At 41.9% G+C, this 11,435-nt stretch overlaps 1 long non-coding RNA gene across 50 annotated transcripts; it reads left to right on the top strand.

The window, feature by feature from the left end:
* Positions 1-7,070: 7,070 nt before the first annotated feature.
* LOC127920540 (uncharacterized) lies at positions 7,071-10,346 on the top strand. Of its 50 annotated transcripts, XR_008106590.1 has the most exons (7): positions 7,071-7,835; positions 7,891-8,345; positions 8,493-8,693; positions 8,821-9,222; positions 9,382-9,455; positions 9,546-9,656; positions 9,744-10,346. It is a non-coding gene; the product is annotated as an uncharacterized LOC127920540 (long non-coding RNA). The 50 variants fall into 50 exon arrangements; XR_008106592.1 differs by lacking the exon at positions 9,382-9,455 and having other exon boundaries at positions 9,583-9,656; XR_008106591.1 differs by lacking the exon at positions 9,382-9,455.
* The last annotated feature ends 1,089 nt before the right edge of the window (positions 10,347-11,435 follow it).

Below are 11,435 nucleotides of genomic sequence, written 5' to 3'. Positions count from 1 at the left end.
TGTGGTCTGTCAGCCAGGCTCCAGGTGGAATAACACTGTGGTCTGTCAGCCAGGCTCCCGGTGGAATAACACTGTGGTCTGTCAGCCAGGCTCCCAGTGGAATAACACTGGGTCTGTCAGCCAGGCTCCCCAGGTGGAATAACACTGTGGTCTGTCAGCCAGGCTCCCAGTGGAATAACACTGTCTGGTCCCAGTGGAATAGCACTGTGGTCTGTCAGCCAGGCTCCCAGTGGAATAACACTGTGGTCTGTCAGCCAGGCTCCCAGGTGGAATAACACTGTGGTCTGTCAGCCATGCTCCCAGTGGAATAACACTGTTCTGTCAGCCATGCTCCCAGTGGAGATAACACTGTTCTGTCAGCCAGGCTGGAATAGCACTGTGGTCTGTCAGCCAGGCTCCCAGTGGAATAACACTGTGGTCCCGAGGGAGAGGAGTGGTAGAGAGGGAGAGGTAGAGAGAAAGGGGAGATAGAGAGGGAGTGAGGTAGAGAGGGAGAGGAGAGAGAGAAAGGGGGAGATAGAGAGATAGTGAGGTAGAGAGGAGAGGGAGAGAGAGAAAGGGGAGATAGAGAGGGGAGTGAGGTAGAGAGGGAGAGAGAAAGGGGAGATAGTGAGGGAGTGAGGTAGAGAGGGAGAGGTAGAGAGAAAGGGGAGATAGAGAGGGAGTGAGGTAGAGAGGGAGAGGGAGAGAGAGAAAGGGGAGATAGTGAGGGAGTGAGGTAGAGAGGGAGAGGGAGAGAGAAAGGGGGAGATAGAGAGGGAGTGAGGTAGAGAGGGAGAGGGAGAGAGAAAAGGGGAGATAGAGAGGGAGTGAGGTAGAGAGGGAGAGGGAGAGAGAGAAAGGGGGAGATAGTGAGGGAGTGAGGTAGAGAGGGAGAGGGAGAGAGAGAAAGGGGGAGATAGTGAGGGAGTGAGGTAGAGAGGGCTGGTCGGTCAGTGGGGTCAGCAGACCATGCTGTCATTAGAATGCAGACCTTAGTTTTTGTCTGTTCTCTCCTCTCCTCCTCCTCTCATTGACTAAAGGACAGAGAGAGAGCAGAGGGAGAGGGATGGAGTGAGAGTGGAGAAAGGTGAGAGAGGGACGAAAACGAGCAGAAAGAGGAGAAAGGAGAGAGAATAGGGAGTTAAAGAGAGGAGAGAGAGAGAGAGAGAGAGAGAGAGAGAGAGAGAGAGAGAGTAAAGAAGGTTGGGCCTGATAGACCAATGTTGTTACTAAGGGGAATAGGGCGGTATTTTTACCCAAAACATATTTGCACCCAACAAAATTCCAATGCTGAATTACTCCAACACCTTCCCTTTGTTGTCGCTAGTTGAGAGGGGGAGAGGGGATACAGAGAGAGGGAGAGAGAGAAAAAAGAGAGAGAGAGAGAGAGAGAGAGAGAGAGAGGGAAAAGAGAGAGGGAGAGAAGGGGTACAGAGAGAGGGAGAGAGAGAGGGAGGGAAAAGAGAGAGGGAGAGAAGGGGTACAGAGAGAGAGAGAGAGAGAAGAGAGAGAGAGAGGGGGGGGTACAGAGAGAGAGAGAGAGAGAAGAGAGAGAGAGGGGGGTACAGAGAGAGAGAGAGAGTACAGAAACAGAGTTCTGCAATATTTATTTAGTTTATTTGCACTGTTCTGTTTAATGTCAACTCTTCTTCTTCTGTCCTTGTCTTCTATGACTGTGATCAGTCAGATGACAGACTAAAGCGTTCACCTCAACCTTCATTCATATAGTAAGGATGGCTGCCATCTTTTGGGATCCTAACCAACTGTGCTATTTTGTTAGTTTTTTTCCACATAGTTTGTAACTTATTTTGTACATAGTGTTGCTGCTGCCGTCTCTCGGCGCGGCCCACGCTTGGATTGCGTCCTACCTGACAGGTCGCTCCTACCAGGTGGCGTGGCGAGAATCTGTCTCCTCACCACGCGCTCTCACCACTGGTGTCCCCCAGGGCTCTGTTCTAGGCCCTCTCCTATTCTCGCTATACACCAAGTCACTTGGCTCTGTCATAACCTCACATGGTCTCTCCTATCATTGCTATGCAGACGACACACAATTAATCTTCTCCTTTCCCCCTTCTGATGACCAGGTGGCGAATCGCATCTCTGCATGTCTGGCAGACATATCAGTGTGGATGACAGATCACCACCTCAAGCTGAACCTCGGCAAGACGGAGCTGCTCTTCCTCCCGGGGAAGGACTGCCCGTTCCATGATCTCGCCATCACGGTTGACAACTCCATTGTGTCCTCCTCCCAGAGCGCTAAGAACCTTGGCGTGATCCTGGACAACACCCTGTCGTTCTCAACTAACATCAAGGCGGTGGCCCGTTCCTGTAGGTTCATGCTCTACAACATCCGCAGAGTACGACCCTGCCTCACACAGGAAGTGGCGCAGGTCCTAATCCAGGCACTTGTCATCTCCCGTCTGGATTACTGCAACTCGCTGTTGGCTGGGCTCCCTGCCTCTGCCATTAAAACCCTACAACTCATCCAGAACGCCGCAGCCCGTCTGGTGTTCAACCTTCCCAAGTTCTCTCACGTCACCCCCGCTCCTCCGCTCTCTCCACTGGCTTCCAGTTGAAGCTCGCATCCGCTACAAGACCATGGTGCTTGCCTACGGAGCTGTGAGGGGAACGGCACCTCAGTACCTCCAGGCTCTGATCAGGCCCTACACCCAAACAAGGGCACTGCGTTCATCCACCTCAGGCCTGCTCGCCTCCCTACCACTGAGGAAGTACAGTTCCCCGCTCAGCCCAGTCAAAACTGTTCGCTGCTCTGGCCCCCAATGGTGGAACAAACTCCCTCACGACGCCAGGACAGCGGAGTCAATCACCACCTTCCGGAGACACCTGAAACCCCACCTCTTTAAGGAATACCTAGGATAGGATAAAGTAATCCTTCTCACCCCCCTTAAAAGATTTAGATGCACTATTGTAAAGTGGCTGTTCCACTGGATGTCATAAGGTGAATGCACCAATTTGTAAGTCGCTCTGGATAAGAGCGTCTGCTAAATGACTTAAATGTAATGTAATGTAAATGTCTCTTATGACCGAAAAGAGCTTCTGGACATCAGAACAGCGATTACTCACCTCGAATTGGACAAAGATGATTTTTTTTTCAATGAGTCCGACGCGAAGGATATTCTGCTTCTCCGAGACCAGGCCCAAATCCCCGTCAATCGTGTGAAGAAAAGACGGGAATACATCGGGTAGAGATCAGAGTGCCTTGTGAGAATTATTGGGCGAGTGTGTAAACCGCCTCTACCATCCATTCTATTGACCAACGTGCAATCACTGGAGAATAAACTGGATGAGCTCAGTTTGAGACTATCCTACCAACGGCACATTAAAAACAACGGCGCATTAAAACCATGATAATATACATAATATCCGTGCATCGGCAGGACAGAACGGCTACGTCTGGTAAGACGAGGGGTGGTGGCCTGTGTCTATTTGTCAATAACAGCTGGTGCCCGATGTCTAATATTAAAAGGGGTCTCGAGGTACTGCTCGCCTGCTGTTGATGGATGCCTTGGCCTCATTCTCAACTGGCTTGTAATTGAAGCTGCAGTCACTCTGAGGGACAACTTCTCACATGGCCCGTGATATATTGTCCCTTTTGGGGGTTTGTGAGAGTGGACAGGACAGGACAGGATTGGGTCTAAGGAACATAAGGCATCTAAAGGAAATTCCTTTTTGGTGATAGGAGAGATTATACGTACAGCTTGGATTCTCACGTGGTCTTTTATACCTCGACACTCTATACCTCAGTGGATCCCCACCTTCCAATTCACACTCAGGAAACTCTGTTTCCGTGTGTAGGAGTACACCAGGTAGTACTCTATTCACACTCAGGAACATCTGTTTCCGCGTGTAGGAGTACACCAGGTAGTACTCTATTCACACTCAGGAACATCTGTTTCCGCGTGTAGGCGTACACCAGATAGTACTCTATTCACACTCAGGAACATCTGTTTCCGTGTGTAGGCGTACACCAGATAGTACTCTATTCACACTCAGGAACATCTGTTTCCGCGTGTAGGCGTACACCAGATAGTACTCTATTCACACTCAGGAACATCTGTTTCCGTGTGTAGGAGTACACCAGGTAGTACTCTATTCACACTCAGGAACATCTGTTTCCATGTGTAGGAGTACACCAGATAGTACTCTATTCACACTCAGGAACATCTGTTTCCGTGTGTAGGAGTACACCAGATAGTACTCTATTCACACTCAGGAACATCTGTTTCCGTGTGTAGGAGTACACCAGGTAGTACTCTATTCACACTCAGAAACATCTGTTTCCGTGTGTAGGAGTACACCAGATAGTACTCTATTCACACTCAGGAACATCTGTTTCCGTGTGTAGGAGTACACCAGGTAGTACTCTATTCACACTCAGGAACATCTGTTTCCATGTGTAGGAGTACACCAGGTAGTACTCTATTCACACTCAGGAACATCTGTTTCCGTGTGTAGGAGTACACCAGATAGTACTCTATTCACGAAGGGCTATTCAGGAAGTCTTTACAGTGTTTGATCTGATGATGTAGTTTTGTAGAGTCAAGGTGAACCAGCAAGACACACACGGAACATTCCAGAGAAGTGGGAGTCACTCAAATGGATTGATTTTATTTTTATTTTTTTTAAAGCTATAAATCAAAAGCCTTGAAGCTTGGGAGTTCAACTTTGGGGACAATTATATTCTAAGAAAATTAGATAATTTAAAAAAAATAAGTTTTAAATGTATGGAATAGGGCGACGATGTTATCCTGGAAGTAAAGACACGGCGTCCACTACTCGCTGAACTTTATTGATGACATGACAGGCGTCCATTATGTTCTACTTCAATTAACTTTATTGATGACATGACAGGCGTCCATTATGTTCTACTTCAATGAACTTTATTGATGACATGACAGGCGTCCATTATGTTCTACTTCAATGAACTTTATTGATGACATGACAGGCGTCCATTATGTTCTACTTCAATGAACTTTATTGATGACATGACAGGCGTCCATTATGTTCTACTTCAATGAACTTTATTGATGACATGACAGGCGTCCATTATGTTCTACTTCAATGAACTTTATTGATGACATGACAGGCGTCCATTATGTTCTACTTCAATGAACTTTATTGATGACATGACAGGCGTCCATTATGTTCTACTTCAATGAACTTTATTGATGACATGACAGGCGTCCATTATGTTTTACTTCAATGAACTTTATTGATGACATGACAGGCGTCCATTATGTTCTACTTCAATTAACTTTATTGATGACATGCGTCCATTATGTTCTACTTCAATGAACTTTATTGATGACATGACAGGCGTCCATTATGTTCTACTTCAATTAACTTTATTGATGACATGCGTCCATTATGTTCTACTTCAATGAACTTTAATGATGACATGACAGGCGTCCATTATGTTCTACTTCAATGAACTTTATTGATGACATGACAGGCGTCCATTATGTTCTACTTCAATGAACTTTATTGATGACATGACAGGCATCCATTATGTTCTACTTCAATGAACTTTATTGATGACATGACAGGCGTCCATTATGTTCTACTTCAATTAACTTTATTGATGACATGCGTCCATTATGTTCTACTTCAATGAACTTTATTGATGACATGACAGGCGTCCATTATGTTCTACTTCAATTAACTTTATTGATGACATGCGTCCATTATGTTCTACTTCAATGAACTTTAATGATGACATGACAGGCGTCCATTATGTTCTACTTCAATGAACTTTATTGATGACATGACAGGCGTCCATTATGTTCTACTTCAATGAACTTTATTGATGACATGACAGGCGTCCATTATGTTCTACTTCAATGAACTTTAATGATGACATGACAGGCGTCCATTATGTTCTACTTCAATGAACTTTATTGATGACATGACAGGCATCCATTATGTTCTACTTCAATGAACTTTATTGATGACATGACAGGCATCCATTATGTTCTACTTCAATGAACTTTATTGATGACATGACAGGCATCCATTATGTTCTACTTCAATGAACTTTATTGATGACATGACATGCGTCCATTATGTTCTACTTCAATTAACTTTATTGATGACATGACAGGCATCCATTATGTTCTACTTCAATTAACTTTATTGATGACATGACAGGCGTCCATTATGTTCTACTTCAATGAACTTTATTGATGACATGACAGGCGTCCATTATGTTCTACTTCAATTAACTTTATTGATGACATGACAGCCGTCCATTATGTTCTACTTCAATTAACTTTATTGATGACATGCGTCCATTATGTTCTACTTCAATGAACTTTATTGATGACATGACAGGCGTCCATTATGTTCTACTTCAATTAACTTTATTGATGACATGCGTCCATTATGTTCTACTTCAATGAACTTTAATGATGACATGACAGGCGTCCATTATGTTCTACTTCAATGAACTTTATTGATGACATGACAGGCGTCCATTATGTTCTACTTCAATGAACTTTATTGATGACATGACAGGCGTCCATTATGTTCTACTTCAATGAACTTTATTGATGACATGACAGGCGTCCATTATGTTCTACTTCAATGAACTTTATTGATGACATGACAGGCGTCCATTATGTTCTACTTCAATGAACTTTATTGATGACATGACAGGCGTCCATTATGTTCTACTTCAATGAACTTTATTGATGACATGACAGGCGTCCATTATGTTCTACTTCAATGAACTTTATTGATGACATGACAGGCGTCCATTATGTTCTACTTCAATTAACTTTATTGATGACATGACAGGCGTCCATTATGTTCTACTTCAATTAACTTTATTGATGACATGACAGGCGTCCATTATGTTCTACTTCAATTAACTTTATTGATGACATGACAGGCGTCCATTATGTTCTACTTCAATGAACTTTATTGATGACATGACAGGCGTCCATTATGTTCTACTTCAATGAACTTTATTGATGACATGACAGGCGTCCATTATGTTCTACTTCAATTAACTTTATTGATGACAGGCGTCCATTATGTTCTACTTCAATTAACTTTATTGATGACAGGCGTCCATTATGTTCTACTTCAATTAACTTTATTGATGACATGACAGGCGTCCATTATGTTCTACTTCAATTAACTTTATTGATGACATGACAGGCGTCCATTATGTTCTACTTCAATGAACTTTATTGATGACATGACAGGCGTCCATTATGTTCTACTTCAATTAACTTTATTGATGACATGACAGGCGTCCATTATGTTCTACTTCAATTAACTTTATTGATGACATGACAGGCGTCCATTATGTTCTACTTCAATTAACTTTATTGATGACATGACAGGCGTCCATTATGTTCTACTTCAATTAACTTTATTGATGACATGACAGGCGTCCATTATGTTCTACTTCAATTAACTTTATTGATGACATGACAGGCGTCCATTATGTTCTACTTCAATTAACTTTATTGATGACATGACAGGCGTCCATTATGTTCTACTTCAATTAACTTTATTGATGACATGACAGGCGTCCATTATGTTCTACTTCAATGAACTTTATTGATGACATGACAGGCGTCCATTATGTTCTACTTCAATGTCTACAGACAATAACATTTGGAAATCATCGTAAAAATGACGCCATGCTTCTGGAGTCAACGGCTATTCTGTTGTTGACTCAATCTGTCGACACGGTCAGTCATAATGTAATCATTTGGGCTACTACAGTATCAGAACATCAGAGATTAGATCAGTCATAATGTAATCATTTGGGCTACTAGATTAGGTCAGTCATAATGTAATCATTTGGGCTACTAGATTAGGTCAGTCATAATGTAATCATTTGGGCTACTACAGTATCAGAACATCAGAGATTAGGTCAGTCATAATGTAATCATTTGGGCTACTAGATTAGGTCAGTCATAATGTAATCATTTGGGCTACTAGTATCAGAACATCAGAGATTAGGTCAGTCATAATGTAATCATTTGGGCTACTAGATTAGGTCAGTCATAATGTAATCATTTGGGCTACTAGTATCAGAACATCAGAGATTAGGTCAGTCATAATGTAATCATTTGGGCTACTAGATTAGGTCAGTCATAATGTAATCATTTGGGCTACTAGATTAGGTCAGTCATAATGTAATCATTTGGGCTACTAGATTAGGTCAGTCATAATGTAATCATTTGGGCTACTAGATTAGGTCAGTCATAATGTAATCATTTGGGCTACTAGTATCAGAACATCAGAGATTAGGTCAGTCATAATGTAATCATTTGGGCTACTAGATTAGGTCAGTCATAATGTAATCATTTGGGCTACTAGATTAGGTCAGTCATAATGTAATCATTTGGGCTACTACAGTATCAGAACATCAGAGATTAGGTCAGTCATAATGTAATCATTTGGGCTACTAGATTAGGTCAGTCATAATGTAATCATTTGGGCTACTACAGTATCAGAACATCAGAGATTAGGTCAGTCATAATGTAATCATTTGGGCTACTAGATTAGGTCAGTCATAATGTAATCATTTGGGCTACTAGTATCAGAACATCAGAGATTAGGTCAGTCATAATGTAATCATTTGGGCTACTAGATTAGGTCAGTCATAATGTAATCATTTGGGCTACTAGATTAGGTCAGTCATAATGTAATCATTTGGGCTACTAGATTAGGTCAGTCATAATGTAATCATTTGGGCTACTACAGTATCAGAACATCAGATTAGGTCAGTCATAATGTAATCATTTGGGCTACTAGATTAGATCAGTAATAATGTAATCATTTGGGCTACTAGATTAGGTCAGTCATAATGTAATCATTTGGGCTACTAGATTAGGTCAGTCATAATGTAATCATTTGGGCTACTAGTATCAGAACATCAGAGATTAGGTCAGTCATAATGTAATCATTTGGGCTACTAGATTAGGTCAGTCATAATGTAATCATTTGGGCTACTAGATTAGGTCAGTCATAATGTAATCATTTGGGCTACTAGATTAGGTCAGTCATAATGTAATCATTTGGGCTACTAGTATCAGAACATCAGAGATTAGGTCAGTCATAATGTAATCATTTGGGCTACTAGATTAGGTCAGTCATAATGTAATCATTTGGGCTACTAGATTAGGTCAGTCATAATGTAATCATTTGGGCTACTAGATTAGGTCAGTCATAATGTAATCATTTGGGCTACTAGATTAGGTCAGTCATAATGTAATCATTTGGGCTACTAGTATCAGAACATCAGAGATTAGATCAGTCATAATGTAATCATTTGGGCTACTAGTATCAGAACATCAGAGATTAGATCAGTCATAATGTAATCATTTGGGCTACTAGTATCAGAACATCAGAGATTAGATCAGTCATAATGTAATCATTTGGGCTACTAGATTAGGTCAGTCATAATGTAATCATTTGGGCTACTAGATTAGGTCAGTCATAATGTAATCATTTGGGCTACTAGTATCAGAACATCAGAGATTAGATCAGTCATAATGTAATCATTTGGGCTACTAGATTAGGTCAGTCATAATGTAATCATTTGGGCTACTAGATTAGGTCAGTCATAATGTAATCATTTGGGCTACTAGATTAGGTCAGTCATAATGTAATCATTTGGGCTACTAGATTAGGTCAGTCATAATGTAATGGGCTACTACAGTATCAGAACATCAGAGATTAGATCAGTAATAATGTAATCATTTGGGCTACTAGATTAGGTCAGTCATAATGTAATCATTTGGGCTACTAGATTAGGTCAGTCATAATGTAATCATTTGGGCTACTACAGTATCAGAATACATTCTCTCTCACCAAAACAAGTAAAACATTGACTGATATTTCATCAAGATGTGTGTGTGTGTGTAATACGTCTGTATTTGTAAAGGAATGTAATTAGTTGACAGTATCCTAACCTCATCCCCAGTTGTCCCTTGTGTTTACTGTTTGTCAGAATATTGCGACAACAAAACGTACCATGGTCATCCCATATTTCCATTTACTATTTGATACAGGCCATTGATCCTGTCTTTACTGCCCATTGGTCTAACTCTATATGTAGCCCCGCCCACTTGCTTGTGTGTCATTGGGCCGGAACGCCACGGAAATTGGAAGACAAAACGAGACAAATTGGCCGTGCCGTTGTTGCCAGGCTACACAAGGTGGATATTATGGGTCTCTTTAGTAGATCTTAAAGGCGGTGAGCTTTAAGTCCCCTCTGACACGAACGTAGGTAATGACGTCCAAGACGGAACGGTTGGGGAATTTGATCTCATGTCCATTAGGCATCTCCACTTCAAACAGGTCTCCGGTCAGCTTCAGGACAATCTGAGAGAACACCAGTCACTATGACAACACATTGACTTACTCTCATTGTTACATCACTATATTCTACGCCTAGTTCAACTCTGACTTGACTAGTTAATTACAGGTTAAAATACATCTAAAAATGTATATATGCCCAAGATTATCCATTCATCTAGTAATTAAAGGCTGTACTGAACAATGCAGTCAGTACGACAGAATTCATAACTACACTGAACAATGCAGTCAGTATGACAGAACTCATAACTAACTACACTGAACAATGCAGTCAGTACGACAGAACTCATAACTACACTGACCAATGCAGTCAGTACGACAGAACTCATAACTAACTACACTGACCAATGCAGTCAGTACGACAGAACTCATAACTAACTACACTGACCAATGCAGTCAGTACGACAGAACTCATAACTAACTACACTGACCAATGCAGTCAGTACGACAGAACTCATAACTAACTACACTGAACAATGCAGTCAGTACGACAGAACTCATAACTAACTACGCTGACCAATCTTAAAGGGATAGTTCAGGATGTTGACAATAAAGCCCTTTATCTACTTCCCCAGAGTCAGATGAAGTCGTGGATACGGTTGGTCCTTCTGTGGCTCAGTTGGTAGAGCATGGCGCTTGTAACGCCAGGGTAGTGGGTTCGATTCCCGGGACCACCCATACGTAGAATGTATGCACACATGACTGTAAGTCGCTTTGGATAAAAGCGTCAGCTAAATGGCATATATTATTATTATTATTGTTATGTCTCCGGGTCCCGTATGAAGATCTAGGTAGTGAATTGCCCAGTATGAAGATCTAGGTAGTGAATCATCCAGTATGAGGTTAGAGGTAGTGAATCATCCAGTATGAGGTTAGAGGTAGTGAATCGTCCAGTATGAGGTTAGAGGTAGTGAATCATCCAGTATGAGGTTAGAGGTAGTGAATCATCCAGTATGAGGTTAGAGGTAGTGAATCATCCAGTATGAGGTTAGAGGTAGTGAATCATCCAGTATGAGGTTAGAGGTAGTGAATCGTCCAGTATGAAGTTAGAGGTAGTGAATCAGCAAAAAAAAAGCATTCTAGTCTTTGTG

This window comes from Oncorhynchus keta, unplaced genomic scaffold (genome assembly GCF_023373465.1).
Source record: "Oncorhynchus keta strain PuntledgeMale-10-30-2019 unplaced genomic scaffold, Oket_V2 Un_contig_19868_pilon_pilon, whole genome shotgun sequence".
Taxonomy (NCBI): Eukaryota; Metazoa; Chordata; class Actinopteri; order Salmoniformes; family Salmonidae; genus Oncorhynchus; species Oncorhynchus keta.
This window is presented reverse-complemented; position numbering and strand designations above follow the sequence as displayed.